General features: G+C 34.7%; 1 long non-coding RNA gene across 1 annotated transcript; it reads left to right on the forward strand.

Annotated features, from left to right (window-relative positions):
• The first annotated feature begins 3690 nt into the window (after nucleotides 1-3690).
• On the forward strand, nucleotides 3691-9564 carry LOC143228201 (uncharacterized). Its single transcript, XR_013015252.1, has 2 exons — nucleotides 3691-3886; nucleotides 9292-9564. It is a non-coding gene; the product is annotated as an uncharacterized LOC143228201 (long non-coding RNA).
• Nucleotides 9565-12289: the final 2725 nt, after the last annotated feature.

Below are 12289 nucleotides of genomic sequence, written 5' to 3' on the forward strand. Positions count from 1 at the left end.
GATCATCTTGTGTTGTTGTACGTGGACTCAACAATATAAGATCATCTTATGTTGTTGTAACGTAGACTCAACAATATAAGATCATCCTGTGTTGTTGTAACGTGGACTCAACAGTATAAGATCATCTTTTGTTGTTGTAACGTGGACTCAACAGTATAAGATCATCTTGTGTTGTTGTAAAGTGGACTCAACAATATAAGATGGTCTTATGTTGTTGTAATGTGAACTCAACAATATAACATATGACGTAATCTTGTGTTGATGTAACATGGACTCAACAATATAAGATAATCTTGTGTTGTTGTAACGTGGACTCAACAATATAACATATAACATAATCTTTTGCTGTTGTAACATGGACTCAACAGTATAAGATCATCTTTTGTTGTTGTAACGTGGACTCAACAGTATAAGATCATCTTGTGTTGTTGTACGTGGACTCAACAGTATAAGATCATCTTGTGTTCTTGTAACGTGGACTCAACAGTATAAGATCATCTTGTGTTGTTGTACGTGGACTCAACAGTATAAGATCATCTTATGTTGTTGTAACGTAGACTCAACAATATAAGATCATCCTGTGTTGTTGTAACGTGGACTCAACAGTATAAGATCATCTTGTGTTGTTGTACGTGGACTCAACAATATAAGATCATCTTGTGTTGTTGTACGTGGACTCAACAGTATAAGATCATCTTGTGTTGTTGTACGTGGACTCAACAGTATAAGATCATCTTGTGTTGTTGTAAAGTGGACTCAACAGTATAAGATTATCTTGTGTTCTTGTAACGTGGACTCAACAATATAAGATCATCTTGTGTTGTTGTACGTGGACTCAACAGTATAAGATCATCTTGTGTTGTTGTACGTGGGCTCAACAGTATAAGATCATCTTGTGTTGTTGTACGTGGGCTCAACAGTATAAGATCATCTTGTGTTGTTGTACGTGGACTCAACAGTATAAGATCATCTTATGTTGTTGTAACGTAGACTCAACAATATAAAATCATCTTGTGTTGTTGTACGTGGACTCAACAGTATAAGATCATCTTGTGTTGTTGTACGTGGACTCAACAATATAAGATCATCTTGTGTTGTTGTACGTGGACTCAACAGTATAAGATCATCTTGTGTTGTTGTACGTGGACTCAACAGTATAAGATCATCTTGTGTTGTTGTAAAGTGGACTCAACAGTATAAGATTATCTTGTGTTCTTGTAACGTGGACTCAACAGTATAAGATCATCTTGTGTTGTTGTACGTGGACTCAACAATATAAGATCATCTTATGTTGTTGTAACGTAGACTCAACAATATAAGATCATCCTGTGTTGTTGTAACGTGGACTCAACAGTATAAGATCATCTTTTGTTGTTGTAACGTGGACTCAACAGTATAAGATCATCTTGTGTTGTTGTAAAGTGGACTCAACAATATAAGATGGTCTTATGTTGTTGTAATGTGAACTCAACAATATAACATATGACGTAATCTTTTGTTGTTGTAACGTGGACTCAACAGTATAAGATCATCTTGTGTTGTTGTACGTGGACTCAACAGTATAAGATCATCTTGTGTTGTTGTACGTGGACTCAACAGTATAAGATCATCTTATGTTGTTGTAACGTAGACTCAACAATATAAGATCATCCTGTGTTGTTGTAACGTGGACTCAACAGTATAAGATCATCTTGTGTTGTTGTACGTGGACTCAACAATATAAGATCATCTTGTGTTGTTGTACGTGGACTCAACAGTATAAGATCATCTTGTGTTGTTGTACGTGGACTCAACAGTATAAGATCATCTTGTGTTGTTGTAAAGTGGACTCAACAATATAAGATGGTCTTATGTTGTTGTAATGTGAACTCAACAATATAACATATGACGTAATCTTTTGTTGTTGTAACGTGGACTCAACAGTATAAGATCATCTTGTGTTGTTGTACGTGGACTCAACAGTATAAGATCATCTTGTGTTGTTGTACGTGGACTCAACAGTATAAGATCATCTTATGTTGTTGTAACGTAGACTCAACAATATAAGATCATCCTGTGTTGTTGTAACGTGGACTCAACAGTATAAGATCATCTTGTGTTGTTGTACGTGGACTCAACAATATAAGATCATCTTGTGTTGTTGTACGTGGACTCAACAGTATAAGATCATCTTGTGTTGTTGTACGTGGACTCAACAGTATAAGATCATCTTGTGTTGTTGTAAAGTGGACTCAACAGTATAAGATTATCTTGTGTTGTTGTACGTGGACTCAACAGTATAAGATCATCTTGTGTTGTTGTACGTGGACTCAACAGTATAAGATCATCTTGTGTTCTTGTAACGTGGACTCAACAATATAAGATCATCTTGTGTTGTTGTACGTGGACTCAACAGTATAAGATCATCTTGTGTTGTTGTACGTGGGCTCAACAGTATAAGATCATCTTGTGTTGTTGTACGTGGACTCAACAGTATAAGATCATCTTGTGTTGTTGTACGTGGACTCAACAGTATAAGATCATCTTGTGTTGTTGTAAAGTGGACTCAACAGTATAAGATTATCTTGTGTTGTTGTACGTGGACTCAACAGTATAAGATCATCTTGTGTTGTTGTACGTGGACTCAACAGTATAAGATCATCTTGTGTTCTTGTACGTGGACTCAACAGTATAAGATCATCTTGTGTTCTTGTAACGTGGACTCAACAATATAAGATCATCTTGTGTTCTTGTAACGTGGACTCAACAATATAAGATCATCTTGTGTTGTTGTACGTGGACTCAACAGTATAAGATCATCTTGTGTTGTTGTACGTGGGCTCAACAGTATAAGATCATCTTGTGTTGTTGTACGTGGACTCAACAGTATAAGATCATCTTGTGTTGTTGTACGTGGACTCAACAGTATAAGATCATCTTATGTTGTTGTAACGTAGACTCAACAATATAAAATCATCTTGTGTTGTTGTACGTGGACTCAACAGTATAAGATCATCTTGTGTTGTTGTACGTGGACTCAACAATATAAGATCATCCTGTGTTGTTGTAACGTAGACTTAACAATATAAGATCATCCTGTGTTGGTGTACGTGGACTCAACAGTATAAGATCATCTTGTGTTGTTGTACGTGGACTCAACAGTATAAAATCATCTTATGTTGTTGTAACGTGGACTCAACAATATAAGATCATCTTGTGTTGTTGTAACGTGGACTCAACAATATAAGATCAACCTGTGTTGTTTTAATATGGACTCCACAATATAAGATTAACTTGTGTTATTGTAACATAGAGATAATGTACCAGTGTTCTTGTATCTTGCGTGATGTATATACCAGGGAAACGTTCTCAATCTGATCCTTACCCTTCCCACGAATTTGATGAAATATGGTAACGTAGTTTTTTTTTTCTAGAAGAAACCCCAACAGGGACTTCACGGATTTCACACTCAGGAACAAACTCACGTGAGAGAGCTGACATACTGTATTGTAATAGTTTCTTTAATGTCAGGACTTCACCTTCTCGTCTTCGTGACATCCGTCTGACCCGAAAACCTGGATTTCTAAATCTTCCTACATTCATACCTGTTTAGAAAGGGAAAAGCTGATGTGACGTCATCACTGTGGAACATTGGGGATGAGTTTTATAGACAGACCTTCGCATACGATACCAGATGGCGTGTACGTAATGTATTGCACCAAATACGTGTTTAAAAATTACATAATTTAAAACACGGAGAAAAATTAAGTGTTTAAAAAGACAGTAAGTGAGAGACAGGTTTTTACAAAAAATAGGAAAATTAATATATTTGGTTCCGACGTTTGTGATAATAAAGATTTCGTCGCCAGGGTAAGCTCATCACGAAACATTAGATATGGTCATTAAGGTAAGAATCTCTGAACACTCTTACGAGAGTTTTGATTTGTTAGTAGGGAATACAATAGTTATTTGTTGACTAGAAGAATATGACGTAGTAATAGAACACTCTTACGAGAGTTTTGATTTGTTAGTTTGGAATACAATAGTTATTTGTTGACTAGAAGAATATGACGTAGTAATAGAACACTCTTACGAGAGTTTTGATTTGTTAGTAGGAATACAATAGTTATTTGTTGACTAGAAGAATATGACGTAGTAATAGAACACTCTTACGAGAGTTTTGATTTGTTAGTAGGGAATACAATAGTTATTTGTTGACTAGAAGAATATGACGTAGTAATAGAACACTCTTACAAGAGTTTTGATTTGTTAGTAGGGAATACAATAGTTATTTGTTGACTAGAAGAATATGACGTAGTAATAGAACACTCTTACGAGAGTTTTGATTTGTTAGTAGGGAATACAATAGTTATTTGTTGACTAGAAGAATATGACGTAGTAATAGAACACTCTTACGAGAGTTTTGATTTGTTAGTAGGGAATACAATAGTTATTTGTTGACTAGAAGAATATGACGTAGTAATAGAACACTCTTACGAGAGTTTTGATTTGTTAGTAGGGAATACAATATTTATTTGTTGACTAGAAGAATATGATGTAGTAATAGAACACTCTTACGAGAGTTTTGATTTGTTAGTTGGGAATACAATAGTTATTTTTTGACTAGAAAAATATGACGTAGTAATAGCTTGCAAGATTCGTACTTTTATTCATGAAATATGGAACCACCAGCTGACTGAGTGGTAAGTTGGAAGACTATAACTTGGAGTCTAGTCCATTGCGTGTCTTTGTAACAAATAAACTTAAAGCATGCGCGACAATGAAATGGCTTTAAACATCACTCTAGACGTTTTGATTAGACTAACATAAACCACAAACTTTCCTTCAACGAATGTTGTGACACCCACATCTCACTGTAAAAGTTTGTTTTACAAGAGTGTGACACCCACATCTCACTGTAAACGTTTGTTTTACAAGAGTGTGACACCCACATCTCACTGTAAAAGTTTGTTTTACAAGAGTGTGACATCCACATCTCACTGTAAAAGTTTGTTTTACAAGAGTGTGACACCCACAACTCACTGTAAAAGTTTGTTTTACAAGAGTGTGACATCCACATCTCACTGTAAAAGTTTGTTTTACAAGAGTGTGACATCCACATCTCACTGTAAAGTTTGTTTTACAAGAGTGTGACATCCACATCTCACTGTAAAGTTTGTTTTGCAGGTGTATGGCATGTCTTACTGTAAACGTTTGTTTTACAGGAGTGTGACATCCACATCTCACTGTAAAAGTTTGTTTTACAGGTGTATGACATGTCTTACTGTAAACGTTTTTTTACAGGAGTGTGACATCCACATCTTACTGTAAACGTTTGTTTTACAAGAGTGTGACATCCACATCTCACTGTAAAAGTTTGTTTTACAAGAGTGTGACACCCACATCTCACTGTAAAAGTTTGTTTTGCAGGTGTATGGCATGTCTTACTGTAAACGTTTGTTTTACAGGAGTGTGACATCCACATCTCACTGTAAAAGTTTGTTTTGCAGGTGTATGGCATGTCTTACTGTAAACGTTTTTTTACAGGAGTGTGACATCCACATCTTACTGTAAACGTTTGTTTTACAAGAGTGTGACATCCACATCTCACTGTAAAAGTTTGTTTTACAAGAGTGTGACACCCACATCTCACTGTAAAAGTTTGTTTTGCAGGTGTATGGCATGTCTTACTGTAAACGTTTGTTTTACAGGAGTGTAACATTCACATCTCACTGTAAAAGTTTGTTTTGCAGGTGTATGGCATGTCTTACTGTAAACGTTTGTTTTACAGGAGTGTGACATCCACATCTTACTGTAAAAGTTTGTTTTACAGGTGTATGGCATGTCTTGCTGTAAACGTTTGTTTTACAGGAGTGTGACACCCACATCTCACTGTAAAAGTTTGTTTTACAGGTGTATGGCATGTCTTGCTGTAAACGTTTGTTTTACAGACGTGTAACATCCATGTCGTACCCCGCTAGTACTCAGCAGATGTGTCTTTGCTATAAGTAAACACAAACATCCATGTCTTACTGTAAAAGTTATATTCTTGTGATATGTACGTGTGTTATTACATAATATTTTATCACAAATTTGTAATATTTCAGCTAAAGCACAAATTCTGAGCTTGCATGAGAAACTTCTCGATTTAGAAATCTATTTTAAAACTTGCACACTAGCGACAGAAACATGTTGACCAGAGAGCAGGTTTTGTTTTCCTTTTACATCAAAATGAATCACGACCATCGTAGCTTTGTTCACTCTGTGACTAATTTCATTTTACTTGTAGGCGGATCAGGTTTACAAGGGTGTTCCAACTTGAAGGTTCAGACGAGGCTGTTTAACCCAGGGAGAAATGATAACATTGCTAGCGTATTCCAACTTGAAGGTTCGGACGAGGCTGCTTAACCCAGGGAGAAATGATAACATTGCTAGCGTATTCCAACTTGAAGGTTCAGACGAGGCTGTTTAACTCAGGGAGAAATGATAACATTGCTAGCGTATTCCAACTTGAAGGTTCGGACGAGGCTGTTTAACCCAGGGAGAAATGATAACATTGCTAGCGTATTCCAACTTGAAGGTTCAGACGAGGCTGTTTAACCCAGGGAGAAATGATAACATTGCTAGCGTATTCCAACTTGAAGGTTCAGGCGAGGCTGTTTAACCCAGGGAGAAATGATAACATTGCTAGCGTATTCCAACTTGAAGGTTCAGACGAGGCTGTTTAACCCAGGGAGAAATGATAACATTGCTAGCGTATTCCAACTTGAAGGTTCAGACGAGGCTGTTTAACACAGAGAGAAATGATAACATTGCTAGCGTATTCCAACTTGAAGGTTCGGACGAGGCTGTTTAACCCGGGGAGAAATGATAACATTGCTAGCGTATTCCAACTTGAAGGTTCAGACGAGGCTGTTTAACCCAGGGAGAAATGATAACATTGCTAGCGTATTCCAACTTGAAGGTTCAGACGAGGCTGTTTAACCTAGAGAGAAATGATAACATTGCTAGCGTATTCCAACTTGAAGGTTCAGACGAGGCTGTTTAACACAGAGAGAAATGATAACATTGCTAGCGTATTCCAACTTGAAGGTTCGGACGAGGCTGTTTAACCCAGGGAGAAATGATAACATTGCTAGCGTATTCCAACTTGAAGGTTCAGACGAGGCTGTTTAACCTAGAGAGAAATGATAACATTGCTAGCGTATTCCAACTTGAAGGTTCGGACGTGCTTTCTTTAACTGTATGATATTTATAACATGTAATGTTGCAGACATATTCTGAAACTACAAGGGTGTTTTAACTGTATGATATTTATAACATGTAATGTTGCAGACATGTTCTGAAACTACAAGGGTGTTTTAACTGTATGATATTTATAACATGTAATGTTGCAAAGATGTTCTGAAACTACAAGGGTGTTTCAACTGTATGATATTTATAACATGTAATGTTGCAGACATGTTCTGAAACTACAAGGGTGTTTTAACTGTATGATATTTATAACATGTAATGTTGCAAACATGTTCTGAAACTACAAGGGTGTTTCAACTGTATGATATTTATAACATGTAATGTTGCAGACATGTTCAGAAACTACAAGGGTGTTTCAAGAGTACCGTGTTTTGGTGTCAAACTTCTTTCTTTTCACACCCGTTATCAAGTTTTGGGTGCTTTTCGAATTCTCACTTTGCTATCATTATTACAAAAGAGCTAGACCTTTAGGTTGGCCCTGACCTTTGACCCACGTTAATCAAAAGTTTACCAATTGATTAATTTGAGACCCTCAGCCTTTGTATCATATTTAATAAATATTAGCTACATATTTCTCAGATTATACTGGTCATCGCTGGGTGATGATTATATCAAGTTAGCCAAGTGTCAGTCTTATCAACAAACTGAGATGATCGGGATGATTGTTTTTTATGGATGGCCGAGCGCGAACAAAGGTTGACCATCGACAACATAATATAAAGAATGAGGAATGAAACGTTAATATGCGAATCTCTGTCAACTAATTAAGATTGCTAACACCAAAAACACGAAACGTTTACATATGAAGTACACAAAATTCATGGCACCTTGACTGCTGCCATGTACCAGTAGATTCTGATCTATCATCCTACTGCCTCAGGAATATGATTCATACAAAATAATACAGTGAGAATAAAAAGGTTGATAGAACACTTGCGACAATGAGCCCGCCGGTGAACCAGTTTACAGACTTACAGTGATATTCGATTAACCGTTGTTTAGATATCACAGAGTCTTTCTGAGTCCTAATCAAGGATATTACAATCATGAATTGTTTTCATAAAGTTTCGATATGAACATTCTCGAAGCTGCGTGCAGTAACTGGAAAATTCAAAAGACAATTAAACAACTTAACTGGATTACAGGGATAACATGGAATATTATTTTACAGTGGTGTGCTGATAAACTGTTAATAACTATTGAAATGTCTCCCACACAAACACTAGTGCATTCTACTACTTATTATTATTAAACAACTTAACTGGATTACAGGGATAACATGGAATATTATTTTACAGTGGTGTGCTGATAAACTGTAAATAACTATTGAAATGTCTCCCACACAAAAACTAATGCATTCTACTACTTATTCACGTCCTGATACGTATTTTGTTTAAGAGCTGGAGCCGCGGCTTGAATCTGTGTTACACCGATTTTAAGCTGTGAGCGCGTTATAGATACAACAGTCAATCACTTAACATGGATGGTAGGCTTTTTTTGCTGGCTAGCTTCCTTCCTTTCGATTAGCAGTTTAAAATAACTACAACAACAAAAATAACTTGTGTTTTTTTCTAACAATTACTACTTTCATCTTTCCATAATTATTTCCATTACTGTATTTACAATTTCCTACACGGACAGATTTTTAATGACGCTACTAAAGTTCTGGCACAAAAATAAAAACAGTGGTGATCCCACGAAACTCTGAAATATTCGTACCAGAATATCATTATTATAATTAGAGAAATGTTATTTATTTCCAGTTTTTGTTAAGAGATGACAGCACTATACACTATTAAAGCAAAACTGCTAACGTTATGATACTTGTTTTCCAGTTATACATTACATACTATTTTTATTATTTTGATATAAAGTAATGCACTTGTAATAAGATCATTGAAATAATTTTCTGTTATTCAATTTAAAACGTTTCACTGTACAAAATGGAAACTTGCTGAAAAGACGCCATATTGTTATTCTGTCCTAAAAAGTCCAAACGTTCTTTGTCACGTGCCAACTAACATGACTTTTGAAACAGATTTTTGTCCTTTCGTCTAGCACTCCTATTTTCTGCTTCGTTTCCTGTTGATGACTTTGTTACTGCGCCCTCTTCTGGCATCTTTAAATCAACCGTTTGTACAAGTGTTTGACGCACCTCCTGGTTATAAGCCTGATTTAGAAAACAACAACTACCAGGGTTATCTCCGACGATATGGAATTAATCCCCGCATGACGTTTGGCCCCATTAGCCCCACCCCACGCACTAAACCTGCTGCAGACAACTTGAAACCAACTTACTTACGACAAAATTTCTAACAGGTTCAATCCTTGTGATTTGATTCTTCTGTGTGTAAATAACTAAGTAAATAAAGTCTGTTTATTTTCATTATTTATAACACAAATGAAGTTTTGTATTTATAGGTTTTATAAAATGAACAACTAATAACTTATGTGGAAATATTCCACTGGAAACAGTATCTTATTAAACATATGTGGAAATATTCCACTGCAAACAGTATCTTATTAAACATATGTGGAAATATTCCACTGCAAACAGTATCTTATTAAACATATGTGGAAATATTCCACTGCAAACAGTATCTTATTAAACATATGTGGAAATATTCCACTGCAAACAGTATCTTATTAAACATATGTGGAAATATTCCACTGCAAACAGTATCTTATTAAACATATGTGGAAATATTCCACTGGAAACAGTATCTTATTAAACATATGTGGAAATATTCCACTGCAAACAGTATCTTATTAAACATATGTGGAAATATTCCACTGGAAACAGTATCTTATTAAACATATGTGGAAATATTCCACTGCAAACAGTATCTTATTAAACATATGTGGAAATATTCCACTGCAAACAGTATCTTATTAAACATATGTGGAAATATTTCACTGCAAACAGTATCTTATTAAACATATGTGGAAATATTCCACTGCAAAGAGTATCTTATTAAACATATGTGGAAATATTCCACTGGAAACAGTATCTTATTAAACATATGTGGAAATATTCCACTGCAAACAGTATCTTATTAAACATATGTGGAAATATTCCACTGCAAACAGTATCTTATTAAACATATGTGGAAATATTCCACTGCAAACAGTATCTTATTAAACATATGTGGAAATATTCCACTGCAAACAGTATCTTATTAAACATATGTGGAAATATTCCACTGCAAACAGTATCTTATTAAACATATGTGGAAATATTCCACTGCAAACAGTATCTTATTAAACATATGTGGAAATATTCCACTGCAAACAGTATCTTATTAAACATATGTGGAAATATTCCACTGCAAACAGTATCTTATTAAACATATGTGGAAATATTTCACTGCAAACAGTATCTTATTAAACATATGTGGAAATATTCCACTGCAAAGAGTATCTTATTAAACATATGTGGAAATATTCCACTGGAAACAGTATCTTATTAAACATATGTGGAAATATTCCACTGCAAACAGTATCTTATTAAACATATGTGGAAATATTCCACTGCAAACAGTATCTTATTAAACATATGTGGAAATATTCCACTGCAAACAGTATCTTATTAAACATATGTGGAAATATTCCACTGCAAACAGTATCTTATTAAACATATGTGGAAATATTCCACTGCAAACAGTATCTTATTAAACATATGTGGAAATATTCCACTGCAAACAGTATCTTATTAAACATATGTGGAAATATTCCACTGGAAACAGTATCTTATTAAACATATGTGGAAATATTCCACTGCAAACAGTATCTTATTAAACATATGTGGAAATATTCCACTGCAAACAGTATCTTATTAAACATATGTGGAAATATTCCACTGCAAACAGTATCTTATTAAACATATGTGGAAATATTCCACTGCAAACAGTATCTTATTAAACATATGTGGAAATATTCCACTGCAAACAGTATCTTATTAAACATATGTGGAAATATTCCACTGGAAACAGTATCTTATTAAACATATGTGGAAATATTCCACTGCAAACAGTATCTTATTAAACATATGTGGAAATATTCCACTGCAAACAGTATCTTATTAAACATATGTGGAAATATTCCACTGCAAACAGTATCTTATTAAACATATGTGGAAATATTCCACTGCAAACAGTATCTTATTAAACATATGTGGAAATATTCCACTGCAAACAGTATCTTATTAAACATATGTGGAAATATTCCACTGCAAACAGTATCTTATTAAACATATGTGGAAATATTCCACTGCAAACAGTATCTTATTAAACATATGTGGAAATATTCCACTGCAAAGAGTATCTTATTAAACATATGTGGAAATATTCCACTGGAAACAGTATCTTATTAAACATATGTGGAAATATTCCACTGCAAACAGTATCTTATTAAACATATGTGGAAATATTCCACTGCAAACAGTATCTTATTAAACATATGTGGAAATATTCCACTGCAAACAGTATCTTATTAAACATATGTGGAAATATTCCACTGCAAACAGTATCTTATTAAACATATGTGGAAATATTCCACTGGAAACAGTATCTTATTAAACATATGTGGAAATATTCCACTGGAAACAGTATCTTATTAAACATATGTGGAAATATTCCACTGGAAACAGTATCTTATTAAACAACTGTCCACGTTTTACGATTGTTTGAACAAAGAACGAACAATTATTATTGATAGACTGTGGGCAATGTTTTAAAGTGATCAAATTGTAAAGTTGGAGCACATATTGATATTAGTGTGAGTTATTCACACCAACTACAGATCTTATTCGAACATTTTGTGGACCCTCACTTAAAAAAATCTTATAGAAACACAAAAACCCAAAGTTCATTGCAAAAATAATTAAACAAATTATTGACTGTTTTTATTATTTTGAATTAACGAGGTAAGTTTTATTTAATGAAATAATTAAATCTAAGTCGACTTCTCGCAGTGGCAAGTTCGAACTTCGAGACGAGAAACTCATTTGGGCCCGGCATGGCCAGGTGAGTTAAGTTGTTCTACTCGTAATCCGAGA

Source organism: Tachypleus tridentatus, chromosome 10, assembly GCF_004210375.1.
Source record: "Tachypleus tridentatus isolate NWPU-2018 chromosome 10, ASM421037v1, whole genome shotgun sequence".
Taxonomy (NCBI): domain Eukaryota; kingdom Metazoa; phylum Arthropoda; class Merostomata; order Xiphosura; family Limulidae; genus Tachypleus; species Tachypleus tridentatus.